This window comes from Schistocerca gregaria, chromosome 2 (assembly GCF_023897955.1).
Source record: "Schistocerca gregaria isolate iqSchGreg1 chromosome 2, iqSchGreg1.2, whole genome shotgun sequence".
Classification (NCBI taxonomy): Eukaryota; Metazoa; Arthropoda; class Insecta; order Orthoptera; family Acrididae; genus Schistocerca; species Schistocerca gregaria.
The window spans coordinates 716,227,889-716,244,826 of NC_064921.1; the positions used below are offsets into that span (position 1 = coordinate 716,227,889).

Below are 16,938 nucleotides of genomic sequence, written 5' to 3' on the forward strand. Positions count from 1 at the left end.
TCATCAGTAAAATACTGTGAGATTTACACCTGGCTTGCTTCTTCCAAAAGCGATATTAAGAAATACATCGACTGCAACGTCATTAGGGGTCGCGGGTCCGGGCGCCGGCGCGCCAGCGGCGGCCTGTCGGGGCTGCTGGTGCCTCCATGTAGAGCTACCGCTGGGCCCGGGCTCCTTGCCGCTAACGAAGTGATTGCTTTTGGTGACATCATATGCAATAGCGACTGCGCGAATTGACGGTAGCTCGTACGGAAAGCAAGAGTAGCTGATGCTACCGAGGACTCGGCCGCGAGCTTGTCCGACGACTTCTTGGGCTCTTATTCGTGGTGGCATTCAGACAGGCAAGGGTGCTGTCGATTGTTGCGTACGAATGCGAAATACCTGCATTGTGCGTTTCCGCAAAGTGATTTTTACGCCAAAGTTGTGATCGTCCTGCAAGTTGTGTCACATGTGGATCTCAGAGCTTAGCAGTTTCCGTGGTGTAGCGGTTATCACGTCTGCCTAACAGGCAGAAGGTCTCCGTTTCGATTCCGGGCGTAATCACTTTTTCGTCGCACTCAACAAGACACTTGCTACAATCTCTACTGTGAACATTTAAATCAATTTCAAACGTCCAACCACCAGGCTGCAGATGGCTCAAATGATACATGAAACTCTTTCAGAACCGGCTACTAGGTTTTTGTGCTTACCTGGAGGGCAGGAAATGCGCGGAACAGCCGCCGGCATGCCGGTAGTCGCCACACGTTTGCACAAAACGCAAGGGCTCGTCCGGGATTTGAACCCGGGACCTCCTGCACCCGAAGCAGGAATCATACCCCTAGACCAACGAGCCTTCTCGATGCACATGACTATCGCCTCCGTTCTTGCTATCACCGTGCAGAGCTGCTGCTCACCCAGCGTTCTCCCTGGCTGTTGCGGTTTGATTGTTTTTATCGTTGTCTTTTACTATAGCAACTTCTAGAATCGGACGGAGCTCGTAGCCGATGCCCTTGCTTACGCAGGAAAAATCTGTTGGAGCTACGGTTTTCCAGGTAGTACAACGGCAAAACCGTCGTTTCCGTGGTGTAGCGGTTATCACGTCTGCTTTACACGCAGAAGGTCCCCGGTTCGATCCCGGGCGGAAGCACGACTTTTTTTAAACCCGTTTTAGGATTCCATTTCCGAGATAACGTCACGTCTGCGTGTGCGGGATAATAAATGTCGTGTGCTACCTCATTTTACTGTCAAATGCTCTTGCTCCCATAGTGCACCGGTATTCAGTAACTCAGAACGCTCGTAGCTCCATTCTGGCCTGCAAAATTTAGTATCCATTTCTTCAAGACTACTTCAAGTTCGCTTCATACTGGCTTTCCTGATCTCTTTGCACTCGCCTTGTCACAACTCTGTTGAAGTGTGAACATAACTAATAGTGAGAAACTCGTAACTACGCTCAGTCTTGTATCCCACTCTTTGGTTGACGTTGTCGCTAATCAGATGAAGGTAGACTGCTCCACGATTGAGCTTCGTCTCCACTCACGGTGCACACGTTCTGCAAAGACAACCTTTGTTTTCCGTTGCATGCAAGATTACTGTCGGCTCTTCTACAGAAATCGACCTATGTAATTTACTGGTATCAGATTCTTGCCATATCAAACGGTCCCTTCATGACCGTAGGGCCACACACAGCGTGCTGCGGCACGCATCTGTTCTTCATTGCAGAGCTACAAACGTGGGTGAGCTCCACCTACTCTTCAGCACGGTCAAAACGATAGGGCTCGTCCGGGATTTGAACCCGGGACCTCCTGCACCCAAAGCAGGAATCATACCCCTAGACCAACGAGCCACCTGCCGGTGGCAGTGAAGGTAATCCCAAGCAGTCCAGCTCCGAGGAACACAAACTTTCATGTAAATCAGAAAGAAAAGCGCTTTCTGAAGGCAGCGCCCACCACTGATGGAAAGAATATTAAAGGCAATGAATGTAGAGTGAATAATTTCATCGCACTCTGCAGATGAACAGACGGTGGTGTTTCACTTTCGTCATGTGCTTTCTTAGCGTCAAGGGAAGGCAAATGCACTAAACAAAAAAACACCGGGAAGCCGAAACACCAACTCATAACGAAAAGATAGCGGAATATACTGCAAGCAAAACTTCCAAACACGACTCCTGAAGGCGTCGGTGCCTTAAGAATTATTCCGTGCAGCAATGATCATCTACGAAGAGCCAACTGTATGTGTCGCTCCACCACGCAACTTTTTTTGATATCGTTTTACCTAAATTTCCATTACCTGTTCGTTACAAGAATACCGTGTGGCTTTCAACTGGTCTGCTTCGTCCAGCAGCGATAGTAGTAACTAAACCGACCACAGTATCATTAAAAGTAGGTCAGACACAAAAGTCGGAGTTGCTCTGTAGCTCATGTTATTCTGCTTTCAAATGCAATTGTATGGCTGGGAGTAGGGGCGTACTCCTGTAATGCAGGCGTCCGGGAGGCCGTTGCTGTGGGAGACATCTGGGAACAACTACAGACACGGCCGTTTCATTAGCTCAGGAACGACCGCGATGCTCTTATCGAGCTCTGCAGATTGACCGGACTGCAGTGCGGAATTTTCGGCTAGTGGTGGCTCGGGGTTAAGAGAAGTCGGGAGCTGTGAGCAAAACTACATCGGGAAACCGAAACAGACGACTCATAACGAAAAGATTGCGGAATGTACTGCAAAAGCAAACGTTGGAGAAGACGAACTCTGAAGCCGTCGGTGCTTTAACAATCATTCCGTGCAGCAACGATAATCTGGGAAGAGCGAAGGGTGGGTTCCGCTCGACCACACAACAAATTTTATATAATGTTCTACTTGTTCTAAATTTGCGTTTCCAGATCATCAGTAAAATACTGTGAGATTTACACCTGGCTTGCTTCTTCCAAAAGCGATATTAAGAAATACATCGACTGCAACGTCATTAGGGGTCGCGGGTTCGGGCGCCGGCGCGCCAGCGGCGGCCTGTCGGGGCTGCTGGTGCCTCCATGTAGAGCTACCGCTGGGCCCGGGCTCCTTGCCGCTAACGAAGTGATTGCTTTTGGTGACATCATATGCAATAGCGACTGCGCGAATTGACGGTAGCTCGTACGGAAAGCAAGAGTAGCTGATGCTACCGAGGACTCGGCCGCGAGCTTGTCCGACGACTTCTTGGGCTCTTATTCGTGGTGGCATTCAGACAGGCAAGGGTGCTGTCGATTGTTGCGTACGAATGCGAAATACCTGCATTGTGCGTTTCCGCAAAGTGATTTTTACGCCAAAGTTGTGATCGTCCTGCAAGTTGTGTCACATGTGGATCTCAGAGCTTAGCAGTTTCCGTGGTGTAGCGGTTATCACGTCTGCCTAACAGGCAGAAGGTCTCCGTTTCGATTCCGGGCGTAATCACTTTTTCGTCGCACTCAACAAGACACTTGCTACAATCTCTACTGTGAACATTTAAATCAATTTCAAACGTCCAACCACCAGGCTGCAGATGGCTCAAATGATACATGAAACTCTTTCAGAACCGGCTACTAGGTTTTTGTGCTTACCTGGAGGGCAGGAAATGCGCGGAACAGCCGCCGGCATGCCGGTAGTCGCCACACGTTTGCACAAAACGCAAGGGCTCGTCGGGGATTTGAACCCGGGACCTCCTGCACCCGAAGCAGGAATCATACCCCTAGACCAACGAGCCTTCTCGATGCACATGACTATCGCCTCCGTTCTTGCTATCACCGTGCAGAGCTGCTGCTCACCCAGCGTTCTCCCTGGCTGTTGCGGTTTGATTGTTTTTATCGTTGTCTTTTACTATAGCAACTTCTAGAATCGGACGGAGCTCGTAGCCGATGCCCTTGCTTACGCAGGAAAAATCTGTTGGAGCTACGGTTTTCCAGGTAGTACAACGGCAAAACCGTCGTTTCCGTGGTGTAGCGGTTATCACGTCTGCTTTACACGCAGAAGGTCCCCGTTTCGATCCCGGGCGGAAGCACGACTTTTTTTAAACTCGTTTTAGGATTCCATTTCCGAGATAACGTCACGTCTGCGTGTGCGGGATAATAAATGTCGTGTGCTACCTCATTTTACTGTCAGATGCTCTTGCTCCCATAGTGCACCGGTATTCAGTAACTAAGAACGCTCGTAGCTCCATTCTGGCCTGCAAAATTTAGTATCCATTTCTTCAAGACTACTTCAAGTTCGCTTCATACTGGCTTTCCTGATCTCTTTGCACTCGCCTTGTCACAACTCTGTTGAAGTGTGAACATAACTAATAGTGAGAAACTCGTAACTACGCTCAGTCTTGTATCCCACTCTTTGGTTGACGTTGTCGCTAATCAGATGAAGGTAGACTGCTCCACGATTGAGCTTCGTCTCCACTCACGGTGCACACGTTCTCCAAAGACAACCTTTGTTTTCCGTTGCATGCAAGATTACTGTCGGCTCTTCTACAGAAATCGACCTATGTAATTTACTGGTATCAGATTCTTGCCATATCAAACGGTCCCTTCATGACCGTAGGGCCACACACAGCGTGCTGCGGCACGCATCTGTTCTTCATTGCAGAGCTACAAACGTGGGTGAGCTCCACCTACTCTTCAGCACGGTCAAAACGATAGGGCTCGTCCGGGATTTGAACCCGGGACCTCCTGCACCCAAAGCAGGAATCATACCCCTAGACCAACGAGCCACCTGCCGGTGGCAGTGAAGGTAATCCCAAGCAGTCCAGCTCCGAGGAACACAAACTTTCATGTAAATCAGAAAGAAAAGCGCTTTCTGAAGGCAGCGCCCACCACTGATGGAAAGAATATTAAAGGCAATGAATGTAGAGTGAATAATTTCATCGCACTCTGCAGATGAACAGACGGTGGTGTTTCACTTTCGTCATGTGCTTTCTTAGCGTCAAGGGAAGGCAAATGCACTAAACAAAAAAACTCCGGGAACCCGAAACACCAACTCATAACGAAAAGATAGCGGAATATACTGCAAGCAAAACTTCCAAACACGACTCCTGAAGGCGTCGGTGCCTTAAGAATTATTCCGTGCAGCAATGATCATCTACGAAGAGCCAACTGTATGTGTCGCTCCACCACGCAACTTTTTTTGATATCGTTTTACCTAAATTTCCATTACCTGTTCGTTACAAGAATACCGTGTGGCTTTCAACTGGTCTGCTTCGTCCAGCAGCGATAGTAGTAACTAAACCGACCACAGTATCATTAAAAGTAGGTCAGACACAAAAGTCGGAGTTGCTCTGTAGCTCATGTTATTCTGCTTTCAAATGCAATTGTATGGCTAGGAGTAGGGGCGTACTCCTGTAATGCAGGCGTCCGGGAGGCCGTTGCTGTGGGAGACATCTGGGAACAACTACAGACACGGCCGTTTCATTAGCTCAGGAACGACCGCGATGCTCTTATCGAGCTCTGCAGATTGACCGGACTGCAGTGCGGAATTTTCGGCTAGTGGTGGCTCGGGGTTAAGAGAAGTCGGGAGCTGTGAGCAAAACTACATCGGGAAACCGAAACAGACGACTCATAACGAAAAGATTGCGGAATGTACTGCAAAAGCAAACGTTGGAGAAGACGAACTCTGAAGCCGTCGGTGCTTTAACAATCATTCCGTGCAGCAACGATAATCTGGGAAGAGCGAAGGGTGGGTTCCGTTCGACCACACAACAAATTTTATATAATGTTCTACTTGTTCTAAATTTGCGTTTCCAGATCATCAGTAAAATACTGTGAGATTTACACCTGGCTTGCTTCTTCCAAAAGCGATATTAAGAAATACATCGACTGCAACGTCATTAGGGGTCGCGGGTCCGGGCGCCGGCGCGCCAGCGGCGGCCTGTCGGGGCTGCTGGTGCCTCCATGTAGAGCTACCGCTGGGCCCGGGCTCCTTGCCGCTAACGAAGTGATTGCTTTTGGTGACATCATATGCAATAGCGACTGCGCGAATTGACGGTAGCTCGTACGGAAAGCAAGAGTAGCTGATGCTACCGAGGACTCGGCCGCGAGCTTGTCCGACGACTTCTTGGGCTCTTATTCGTGGTGGCATTCAGACAGGCAAGGGTGCTGTCGATTGTTGCGTACGAATGCGAAATACCTGCATTGTGCGTTTCCGCAAAGTGATTTTTACGCCAAAGTTGTGATCGTCCTGCAAGTTGTGTCACATGTGGATCTCAGAGCTTAGCAGTTTCCGTGGTGTAGCGGTTATCACGTCTGCCTAACAGGCAGAAGGTCTCCGTTTCGATTCCGGGCGTAATCACTTTTTCGTCGCACTCAACAAGACACTTGCTACAATCTCTACTGTGAACATTTAAATCAATTTCAAACGTCCAACCACCAGGCTGCAGATGGCTCAAATGATACATGAAACTCTTTCAGAACCGGCTACTAGGTTTTTGTGCTTACCTGGAGGGCAGGAAATGCGCGGAACAGCCGCCGGCATGCCGGTAGTCGCCACACGTTTGCACAAAACGCAAGGGCTCGTCCGGGATTTGAACCCGGGACCTCCTGCACCCGAAGCAGGAATCATACCCCTAGACCAACGAGCCTTCTCGATGCACATGACTATCGCCTCCGTTCTTGCTATCACCGTGCAGAGCTGCTGCTCACCCAGCGTTCTCCCTGGCTGTTGCGGTTTGATTGTTTTTATCGTTGTCTTTTACTATAGCAACTTCTAGAATCGGACGGAGCTCGTAGCCGATGCCCTTGCTTACGCAGGAAAAATCTGTTGGAGCTACGGTTTTCCAGGTAGTACAACGGCAAAACCGTCGTTTCCGTGGTGTAGCGGTTATCACGTCTGCTTTACACGCAGAAGGTCCCCGGTTCGATCCCGGGCGGAAGCACGACTTTTTTTAAACCCGTTTTAGGATTCCATTTCCGAGATAACGTCACGTCTGCGTGTGCGGGATAATAAATGTCGTGTGCTACCTCATTTTACTGTCAGATGCTCTTGCTCCCATAGTGCACCGGTATTCAGTAACTCAGAACGCTCGTAGCTCCATTCTGGCCTGCAAAATTTAGTATCCATTTCTTCAAGACTACTTCAAGTTCGCTTCATACTGGCTTTCCTGATCTCTTTGCACTCGCCTTGTCACAACTCTGTTGAAGTGTGAACATAACTAATAGTGAGAAACTCGTAACTACGCTCAGTCTTGTATCCCACTCTTTGGTTGACGTTGTCGCTAATCAGATGAAGGTAGACTGCTCCACGATTGAGCTTCGTCTCCACTCACGGTGCACACGTTCTGCAAAGACAACCTTTGTTTTCCGTTGCATGCAAGATTACTGTCGGCTCTTCTACAGAAATCGACCTATGTAATTTACTGGTATCAGATTCTTGCCATATCAAACGGTCCCTTCATGACCGTAGGGCCACACACAGCGTGCTGCGGCACGCATCTGTTCTTCATTGCAGAGCTACAAACGTGGGTGAGCTCCACCTACTCTTCAGCACGGTCAAAACGATAGGGCTCGTCCGGGATTTGAACCCGGGACCTCCTGCACCCAAAGCAGGAATCATACCCCTAGACCAACGAGCCACCTGCCGGTGGCAGTGAAGGTAATCCCAAGCAGTCCAGCTCCGAGGAACACAAACTTTCATGTAAATCAGAAAGAAAAGCGCTTTCTGAAGGCAGCGCCCACCACTGATGGAAAGAATATTAAAGGCAATGAATGTAGAGTGAATAATTTCATCGCACTCTGCAGATGAACAGACGGTGGTGTTTCACTTTCGTCATGTGCTTTCTTAGCGTCAAGGGAAGGCAAATGCACTAAACAAAAAAACTCCGGGAACCCGAAACACCAACTCATAACGAAAAGATAGCGGAATATACTGCAAGCAAAACTTCCAAACACGACTCCTGAAGGCGTCGGTGCCTTAAGAATTATTCCGTGCAGCAATGATCATCTACGAAGAGCCAACTGTATGTGTCGCTCCACCACGCAACTTTTTTTGATATCGTTTTACCTAAATTTCCATTACCTGTTCGTTACAAGAATACCGTGTGGCTTTCAACTGGTCTGCTTCGTCCAGCAGCGATAGTAGTAACTAAACCGACCACAGTATCATTAAAAGTAGGTCAGACACAAAAGTCGGAGTTGCTCTGTAGCTCATGTTATTCTGCTTTCAAATGCAATTGTATGGCTAGGAGTAGGGGCGTACTCCTGTAATGCAGGCGTCCGGGAGGCCGTTGCTGTGGGAGACATCTGGGAACAACTACAGACACGGCCGTTTCATTAGCTCAGGAACGACCGCGATGCTCTTATCGAGCTCTGCAGATTGACCGGACTGCAGTGCGGAATTTTCGGCTAGTGGTGGCTCGGGGTTAAGAGAAGTCGGGAGCTGTGAGCAAAACTACATCGGGAAACCGAAACAGACGACTCATAACGAAAAGATTGCGGAATGTACTGCAAAAGCAAACGTTGGAGAAGACGAACTCTGAAGCCGTCGGTGCTTTAACAATCATTCCGTGCAGCAACGATAATCTGGGAAGAGCGAAGGGTGGGTTCCGCTCGACCACACAACAAATTTTATATAATGTTCTACTTGTTCTAAATTTGCGTTTCCAGATCATCAGTAAAATACTGTGAGATTTACACCTGGCTTGCTTCTTCCAAAAGCGATATTAAGAAATACATCGACTGCAACGTCATTAGGGGTCGCGGGTCCGGACGCCGGCGCGCCAGCGGCGGCCTGTCGGGGCTGCTGGTGCCTCCATGTAGAGCTACCGCTGGGCCCGGGCTCCTTGCCGCTAACGAAGTGATTGCTTTTGGTGACATCATATGCAATAGCGACTGCGCGAATTGACGGTAGCTCGTACGGAAAGCAAGAGTAGCTGATGCTACCGAGGACTCGGCCGCGAGCTTGTCCGACGACTTCTTGGGCTCTTATTCGTGGTGGCATTCAGACAGGCAAGGGTGCTGTCGATTGTTGCGTACGAATGCGAAATACCTGCATTGTGCGTTTCCGCAAAGTGATTTTTACGCCAAAGTTGTGATCGTCCTGCAAGTTGTGTCACATGTGGATCTCAGAGCTTAGCAGTTTCCGTGGTGTAGCGGTTATCACGTCTGCCTAACAGGCAGAAGGTCTCCGTTTCGATTCCGGGCGTAATCACTTTTTCGTCGCACTCAACAAGACACTTGCTACAATCTCTACTGTGAACATTGAAATCAATTTCAAACGTCCAACCACCAGGCTGCAGATGGCTCAAATGATACATGAAACTCTTTCAGAACCGGCTACTAGGTTTTTGTGCTTACCTGGAGGGCAGGAAATGCGCGGAACAGCCGCCGGCATGCCGGTAGTCGCCACACGTTTGCACAAAACGCAAGGGCTCGTCCGGGATTTGAACCCGGGACCTCCTGCACCCGAAGCAGGAATCATACCCCTAGACCAACGAGCCTTCTCGATGCACATGACTATCGCCTCCGTTCTTGCTATCACCGTGCAGAGCTGCTGCTCACCCAGCGTTCTCCCTGGCTGTTGCGGTTTGATTGTTTTTATCGTTGTCTTTTACTATAGCAACTTCTAGAATCGGACGGAGCTCGTAGCCGATGCCCTTGCTTACGCAGGAAAAATCTGTTGGAGCTACGGTTTTCCAGGTAGTACAACGGCAAAACCGTCGTTTCCGTGGTGTAGCGGTTATCACGTCTGCTTTACACGCAGAAGGTCCCCGGTTCGATCCCGGGCGGAAGCACGACTTTTTTTAAACCCGTTTTAGGATTCCATTTCCGAGATAACGTCACGTCTGCGTGTGCGGGATAATAAATGTAGTGTGCTACCTCATTTTACTGTCAGATGCTCTTGCTCCCATAGTGCACCGGTATTCAGTAACTCAGAACGCTCGTAGCTCCATTCTGGCCTGCAAAATTTAGTATCCATTTCTTCAAGACTACTTCAAGTTCGCTTCATACTGGCTTTCCTGATCTCTTTGCACTCGCCTTGTCACAACTCTGTTGAAGTGTGAACATAACTAATAGTGAGAAACTCGTAACTACGCTCAGTCTTGTATCCCACTCTTTGGTTGACGTTGTCGCTAATCAGATGAAGGTAGACTGCTCCACGATTGAGCTTCGTCTCCACTCACGGTGCACACGTTCTGCAAAGACAACCTTTGTTTTCCGTTGCATGCAAGATTACTGTCGGCTCTTCTACAGAAATCGACCTATGTAATTTACTGGTATCAGATTCTTGCCATATCAAACGGTCCCTTCATGACCGTAGGGCCACACACAGCGTGCTGCGGCACGCATCTGTTCTTCATTGCAGAGCTACAAACGTGGGTGAGCTCCACCTACTCTTCAGCACGGTCAAAACGATAGGGCTCGTCCGGGATTTGAACCCGGGACCTCCTGCACCCAAAGCAGGAATCATACCCCTAGACCAACGAGCCACCTGCCGGTGGCAGTGAAGGTAATCCCAAGCAGTCCAGCTCCGAGGAACACAAACTTTCATGTAAATCAGAAAGAAAAGCGCTTTCTGAAGGCAGCGCCCACCACTGATGGAAAGAATATTAAAGGCAATGAATGTAGAGTGAATAATTTCATCGCACTCTGCAGATGAACAGACGGTGGTGTTTCACTTTCGTCATGTGCTTTCTTAGCGTCAAGGGAAGGTAAATGCACTAAACAAAAAAACACCGGGAAGCCGAAACACCAACTCATAACGAAAAGATAGCGGAATATACTGCAAGCAAAACTTCCAAACACGACTCCTGAAGGCGTCGGTGCCTTAAGAATTATTCCGTGCAGCAATGATCATCTACGAAGAGCCAACTGTATGTGTCGCTCCACCACGCAACTTTTTTTGATATCGTTTTACCTAAATTTCCGTTACCTGTTCGTTACAAGAATACCGTGTGGCTTTCAACTGGTCTGCTTCGTCCAGCAGCGATAGTAGTAACTAAACCGACCACAGTATCATTAAAAGTAGGTCAGACACAAAAGTCGGAGTTGCTCTGTAGCTCATGTTATTCTGCTTTCAAATGCAATTGTATGGCTGGGAGTAGGGGCGTACTCCTGTAATGCAGGCGTCCGGGAGGCCGTTGCTGTGGGAGATATCTGGGAACAACTACAGACACGGCCGTTTCATTAGCTCAGGAACGACCGCGATGCTCTTATCGAGCTCTGCAGATTGACCGGACTGCAGTGCGGAATTTTCGGCTAGTGGTGGCTCGGGGTTAAGAGAAGTCGGGAGCTGTGAGCAAAACTACATCGGGAAACCGAAACAGACGACTCATAACGAAAAGATTGCGGAATGTACTGCAAAAGCAAACGTTGGAGAAGACGAACTCTGAAGCCGTCGGTGCTTTAACAATCATTCCGTGCAGCAACGATAATCTGGGAAGAGCGAAGGGTGGGTTCCGCTCGACCACACAACAAATTTTATATAATGTTCTACTTGTTCTAAATTTGCGTTTCCAGATCATCAGTAAAATACTGTGTGATTTACACCTGGCTTGCTTCTTCCAAAAGCGATATTAAGAAATACATCGACTGCAACGTCATTAGGGGTCGCGGGTCCGGACGCCGGCGCGCCAGCGGCGGCCTGTCGGGGCTGCTGGTGCCTCCATGTAGAGCTACCGCTGGGCCCGGGCTCCTTGCCGCTAACGAAGTGATTGCTTTTGGTGACATCATATGCAATAGCGACTGCGCGAATTGACGGTAGCTCGTACGGAAAGCAAGAGTAGCTGATGCTACCGAGGACTCGGCCGCGAGCTTGTCCGACGACTTCTTGGGCTCTTATTCGTGGTGGCATTCAGACAGGCAAGGGTGCTGTCGATTGTTGCGTACGAATGCGAAATACCTGCATTGTGCGTTTCCGCAAAGTGATTTTTACGCCAAAGTTGTGATCGTCCTGCAAGTTGTGTCACATGTGGATCTCAGAGCTTAGCAGTTTCCGTGGTGTAGCGGTTATCACGTCTGCCTAACAGGCAGAAGGTCTCCGTTTCGATTCCGGGCGTAATCACTTTTTCGTCGCACTCAACAAGACACTTGCTACAATCTCTACTGTGAACATTTAAATCAATTTCAAACGTCCAACCACCAGGCTGCAGATGGCTCAAATGATACATGAAACTCTTTCAGAACCGGCTACTAGGTTTTTGTGCTTACCTGGAGGGCAGGAAATGCGCGGAACAGCCGCCGGCATGCCGGTAGTCGCCACACGTTTGCACAAAACGCAAGGGCTCGTCCGGGATTTGAACCCGGGACCTCCTGCACCCGAAGCAGGAATCATACCCCTAGACCAACGAGCCTTCTCGATGCACATGACTATCGCCTCCGTTCTTGCTATCACCGTGCAGAGCTGCTGCTCACCCAGCGTTCTCCCTGGCTGTTGCGGTTTGATTGTTTTTATCGTTGTCTTTTACTATAGCAACTTCTAGAATCGGACGGAGCTCGTAGCCGATGCCCTTGCTTACGCAGGAAAAATCTGTTGGAGCTACGGTTTTCCAGGTAGTACAACGGCAAAACCGTCGTTTCCGTGGTGTAGCGGTTATCACGTCTGCTTTACACGCAGAAGGTCCCCGGTTCGATCCCGGGCGGAAGCACGACTTTTTTTAAACCCGTTTTAGGATTCCATTTCCGAGATAACGTCACGTCTGCGTGTGCGGGATAATAAATGTAGTGTGCTACCTCATTTTACTGTCAGATGCTCTTGCTCCCATAGTGCACCGGTATTCAGTAACTCAGAACGCTCGTAGCTCCATTCTGGCCTGCAAAATTTAGTATCCATTTCTTCAAGACTACTTCAAGTTCGCTTCATACTGGCTTTCCTGATCTCTTTGCACTCGCCTTGTCACAACTCTGTTGAAGTGTGAACATAACTAATAGTGAGAAACTCGTAACTACGCTCAGTCTTGTATCCCACTCTTTGGTTGACGTTGTCGCTAATCAGATGAAGGTAGACTGCTCCACGATTGAGCTTCGTCTCCACTCACGGTGCACACGTTCTGCAAAGACAACCTTTGTTTTCCGTTGCATGCAAGATTACTGTCGGCTCTTCTACAGAAATCGACCTATGTAATTTACTGGTATCAGATTCTTGCCATATCAAACGGTCCCTTCATGACCGTAGGGCCACACACAGCGTGCTGCGGCACGCATCTGTTCTTCATTGCAGAGCTACAAACGTGGGTGAGCTCCACCTACTCTTCAGCACGGTCAAAACGATAGGGCTCGTCCGGGATTTGAACCCGGGACCTCCTGCACCCAAAGCAGGAATCATACCCCTAGACCAACGAGCCACCTGCCGGTGGCAGTGAAGGTAATCCCAAGCAGTCCAGCTCCGAGGAACACAAACTTTCATGTAAATCAGAAAGAAAAGCGCTTTCTGAAGGCAGCGCCCACCACTGATGGAAAGAATATTAAAGGCAATGAATGTAGAGTGAATAATTTCATCGCACTCTGCAGATGAACAGACGGTGGTGTTTCACTTTCGTCATGTGCTTTCTTAGCGTCAAGGGAAGGTAAATGCACTAAACAAAAAAACACCGGGAAGCCGAAACACCAACTCATAACGAAAAGATAGCGGAATATACTGCAAGCAAAACTTCCAAACACGACTCCTGAAGGCGTCGGTGCCTTAAGAATTATTCCGTGCAGCAATGATCATCTACGAAGAGCCAACTGTATGTGTCGCTCCACCACGCAACTTTTTTTGATATCGTTTTACCTAAATTTCCATTACCTGTTCGTTACAAGAATACCGTGTGGCTTTCAACTGGTCTGCTTCGTCCAGCAGCGATAGTAGTAACTAAACCGACCACAGTATCATTAAAAGTAGGTCAGACACAAAAGTCGGAGTTGCTCTGTAGCTCATGTTATTCTGCTTTCAAATGCAATTGTATGGCTGGGAGTAGGGGCGTACTCCTGTAATGCAGGCGTCCGGGAGGCCGTTGCTGTGGGAGATATCTGGGAACAACTACAGACACGGCCGTTTCATTAGCTCAGGAACGACCGCGATGCTCTTATCGAGCTCTGCAGATTGACCGGACTGCAGTGCGGAATTTTCGGCTAGTGGTGGCTCGGGGTTAAGAGAAGTCGGGAGCTGTGAGCAAAACTACATCGGGAAACCGAAACAGACGACTCATAACGAAAAGATTGCGGAATGTACTGCAAAAGCAAACGTTGGAGAAGACGAACTCTGAAGCCGTCGGTGCTTTAACAATCATTCCGTGCAGCAACGATAATCTGGGAAGAGCGAAGGGTGGGTTCCGCTCGACCACACAACAAATTTTATATAATGTTCTACTTGTTCTAAATTTGCGTTTCCAGATCATCAGTAAAATACTGTGTGATTTACACCTGGCTTGCTTCTTCCAAAAGCGATATTAAGAAATACATCGACTGCAACGTCATTAGGGGTCGCGGGTCCGGACGCCGGCGCGCCAGCGGCGGCCTGTCGGGGCTGCTGGTGCCTCCATGTAGAGCTACCGCTGGGCCCGGGCTCCTTGCCGCTAACGAAGTGATTGCTTTTGGTGACATCATATGCAATAGCGACTGCGCGAATTGACGGTAGCTCGTACGGAAAGCAAGAGTAGCTGATGCTACCGAGGACTCGGCCGCGAGCTTGTCCGACGACTTCTTGGGCTCTTATTCGTGGTGGCATTCAGACAGGCAAGGGTGCTGTCGATTGTTGCGTACGAATGCGAAATACCTGCATTGTGCGTTTCCGCAAAGTGATTTTTACGCCAAAGTTGTGATCGTCCTGCAAGTTGTGTCACATGTGGATCTCAGAGCTTAGCAGTTTCCGTGGTGTAGCGGTTATCACGTCTGCCTAACAGGCAGAAGGTCTCCGTTTCGATTCCGGGCGTAATCACTTTTTCGTCGCACTCAACAAGACACTTGCTACAATCTCTACTGTGAACATTTAAATCAATTTCAAACGTCCAACCACCAGGCTGCAGATGGCTCAAATGATACATGAAACTCTTTCAGAACCGGCTACTAGGTTTTTGTGCTTACCTGGAGGGCAGGAAATGCGCGGAACAGCCGCCGGCATGCCGGTAGTCGCCACACGTTTGCACAAAACGCTAGGGCTCGTCCGGGATTTGAACCCGGGACCTCCTGCACCCGAAGCAGGAATCATACCCCTAGACCAACGAGCCTTCTCGATGCACATGACTATCGCCTCCGTTCTTGCTATCACCGTGCAGAGCTGCTGCTCACCCAGCGTTCTCCCTGGCTGTTGCGGTTTGATTGTTTTTATCGTTGTCTTTTACTATAGCAACTTCTAGAATCGGACGGAGCTCGTAGCCGATGCCCTTGCTTACGCAGGAAAAATCTGTTGGAGCTACGGTTTTCCAGGTAGTACAACGGCAAAACCGTCGTTTCCGTGGTGTAGCGGTTATCACGTCTGCTTTACACGCAGAAGGTCCCCGGTTCGATCCCGGGCGGAAGCACGACTTTTTTTAAACCCGTTTTAGGATTCCATTTCCGAGATAACGTCACGTCTGCGTGTGCGGGATAATAAATGTAGTGTGCTACCTCATTTTACTGTCAGATGCTCTTGCTCCCATAGTGCACCGGTATTCAGTAACTCAGAACGCTCGTAGCTCCATTCTGGCCTGCAAAATTTAGTATCCATTTCTTCAAGACTACTTCAAGTTCGCTTCATACTGGCTTTCCTGATCTCTTTGCACTCGCCTTGTCACAACTCTGTTGAAGTGTGAACATAACTAATAGTGAGAAACTCGTAACTACGCTCAGTCTTGTATCCCACTCTTTGGTTGACGTTGTCGCTAATCAGATGAAGGTAGACTGCTCCACGATTGAGCTTCGTCTCCACTCACGGTGCACACGTTCTGCAAAGACAACCTTTGTTTTCCGTTGCATGCAAGATTACTGTCGGCTCTTCTACAGAAATCGACCTATGTAATTTACTGGTATCAGATTCTTGCCATATCAAACGGTCCCTTCATGACCGTAGGGCCACACACAGCGTGCTGCGGCACGCATCTGTTCTTCATTGCAGAGCTACAAACGTGGGTGAGCTCCACCTACTCTTCAGCACGGTCAAAACGATAGGGCTCGTCCGGGATTTGAACCCGGGACCTCCTGCACCCAAAGCAGGAATCATACCCCTAGACCAACGAGCCACCTGCCGGTGGCAGTGAAGGTAATCCCAAGCAGTCCAGCTCCGAGGAACACAAACTTTCATGTAAATCAGAAAGAAAAGCGCTTTCTGAAGGCAGCGCCCACCACTGATGGAAAGAATATTAAAGGCAATGAATGTAGAGTGAATAATTTCATCGCACTCTGCAGATGAACAGACGGTGGTGTTTCACTTTCGTCATGTGCTTTCTTAGCGTCAAGGGAAGGTAAATGCACTAAACAAAAAAACACCGGGAAGCCGAAACACCAACTCATAACGAAAAGATAGCGGAATATACTGCAAGCAAAACTTCCAAACACGACTCCTGAAGGCGTCGGTGCCTTAAGAATTATTCCGTGCAGCAATGATCATCTACGAAGAGCCAACTGTATGTGTCGCTCCACCACGCAACTTTTTTTGATATCGTTTTACCTAAATTTCCATTACCTGTTCGTTACAAGAATACCGTGTGGCTTTCAACTGGTCTGCTTCGTCCAGCAGCGATAGTAGTAACTAAACCGACCACAGTATCATTAAAAGTAGGTCAGACACAAAAGTCGGAGTTGCTCTGTAGCTCATGTTATTCTGCTTTCAAATGCAATTGTATGGCTGGGAGTAGGGGCGTACTCCTGTAATGCAGGCGTCCGGGAGGCCGTTGCTGTGGGAGACATCTGGGAACAACTACAGACACGGCCGTTTCATTAGCTCAGGAACGACCGCGATGCTCTTATCGAGCTCTGCAGATTGACCGGACTGCAGTGCGGAATTTTCGGCTAGTGGTGGCTCGGGGTTAAGAGAAGTCGGGAGCTGTGAGCAAAACTACATCGGGAAACCGAAACAGACGACTCATAACGA

The 16,938-nt window shown here is 49.0% G+C and overlaps 18 non-coding genes across 18 annotated transcripts; 6 read left to right on the forward strand and 12 right to left on the reverse strand.

Moving 5' to 3' along the window:
• Positions 1–760: 760 nt before the first annotated feature.
• On the reverse strand, positions 761–832 carry Trnap-cgg (transfer RNA proline (anticodon CGG)). Its single transcript has one exon. It is a non-coding gene; the product is annotated as a tRNA-Pro (tRNA).
• A 221-nt stretch (positions 833–1,053) lies between these two features.
• On the forward strand, positions 1,054–1,126 carry Trnav-uac (transfer RNA valine (anticodon UAC)). The gene has a single exon. It is a non-coding gene; the product is annotated as a tRNA-Val (tRNA).
• Positions 1,127–1,750: 624 nt separating this feature from the next.
• Positions 1,751–1,822, reverse strand: Trnap-ugg (transfer RNA proline (anticodon UGG)). The gene has a single exon. It is a non-coding gene; the product is annotated as a tRNA-Pro (tRNA).
• Positions 1,823–3,613: 1,791 nt separating this feature from the next.
• On the reverse strand, positions 3,614–3,685 carry Trnap-cgg (transfer RNA proline (anticodon CGG)). Its single transcript has one exon. It is a non-coding gene; the product is annotated as a tRNA-Pro (tRNA).
• A 221-nt stretch (positions 3,686–3,906) lies between these two features.
• Positions 3,907–3,979, forward strand: Trnav-uac (transfer RNA valine (anticodon UAC)). The gene has a single exon. It is a non-coding gene; the product is annotated as a tRNA-Val (tRNA).
• Positions 3,980–4,603: 624 nt separating this feature from the next.
• Trnap-ugg (transfer RNA proline (anticodon UGG)) lies at positions 4,604–4,675 on the reverse strand. The gene has a single exon. It is a non-coding gene; the product is annotated as a tRNA-Pro (tRNA).
• Positions 4,676–6,466: 1,791 nt separating this feature from the next.
• Trnap-cgg (transfer RNA proline (anticodon CGG)) lies at positions 6,467–6,538 on the reverse strand. The gene has a single exon. It is a non-coding gene; the product is annotated as a tRNA-Pro (tRNA).
• A 221-nt stretch (positions 6,539–6,759) lies between these two features.
• Positions 6,760–6,832, forward strand: Trnav-uac (transfer RNA valine (anticodon UAC)). Its single transcript has one exon. It is a non-coding gene; the product is annotated as a tRNA-Val (tRNA).
• Positions 6,833–7,456: 624 nt separating this feature from the next.
• Trnap-ugg (transfer RNA proline (anticodon UGG)) lies at positions 7,457–7,528 on the reverse strand. Its single transcript has one exon. It is a non-coding gene; the product is annotated as a tRNA-Pro (tRNA).
• Positions 7,529–9,319: 1,791 nt separating this feature from the next.
• On the reverse strand, positions 9,320–9,391 carry Trnap-cgg (transfer RNA proline (anticodon CGG)). The gene has a single exon. It is a non-coding gene; the product is annotated as a tRNA-Pro (tRNA).
• Positions 9,392–9,612: 221 nt separating this feature from the next.
• Trnav-uac (transfer RNA valine (anticodon UAC)) lies at positions 9,613–9,685 on the forward strand. The gene has a single exon. It is a non-coding gene; the product is annotated as a tRNA-Val (tRNA).
• A 624-nt stretch (positions 9,686–10,309) lies between these two features.
• Trnap-ugg (transfer RNA proline (anticodon UGG)) lies at positions 10,310–10,381 on the reverse strand. Its single transcript has one exon. It is a non-coding gene; the product is annotated as a tRNA-Pro (tRNA).
• A 1,791-nt stretch (positions 10,382–12,172) lies between these two features.
• On the reverse strand, positions 12,173–12,244 carry Trnap-cgg (transfer RNA proline (anticodon CGG)). Its single transcript has one exon. It is a non-coding gene; the product is annotated as a tRNA-Pro (tRNA).
• A 221-nt stretch (positions 12,245–12,465) lies between these two features.
• On the forward strand, positions 12,466–12,538 carry Trnav-uac (transfer RNA valine (anticodon UAC)). The gene has a single exon. It is a non-coding gene; the product is annotated as a tRNA-Val (tRNA).
• A 624-nt stretch (positions 12,539–13,162) lies between these two features.
• Trnap-ugg (transfer RNA proline (anticodon UGG)) lies at positions 13,163–13,234 on the reverse strand. The gene has a single exon. It is a non-coding gene; the product is annotated as a tRNA-Pro (tRNA).
• Positions 13,235–15,025: 1,791 nt separating this feature from the next.
• Trnap-cgg (transfer RNA proline (anticodon CGG)) lies at positions 15,026–15,097 on the reverse strand. Its single transcript has one exon. It is a non-coding gene; the product is annotated as a tRNA-Pro (tRNA).
• A 221-nt stretch (positions 15,098–15,318) lies between these two features.
• On the forward strand, positions 15,319–15,391 carry Trnav-uac (transfer RNA valine (anticodon UAC)). The gene has a single exon. It is a non-coding gene; the product is annotated as a tRNA-Val (tRNA).
• A 624-nt stretch (positions 15,392–16,015) lies between these two features.
• On the reverse strand, positions 16,016–16,087 carry Trnap-ugg (transfer RNA proline (anticodon UGG)). Its single transcript has one exon. It is a non-coding gene; the product is annotated as a tRNA-Pro (tRNA).
• Positions 16,088–16,938: the final 851 nt, after the last annotated feature.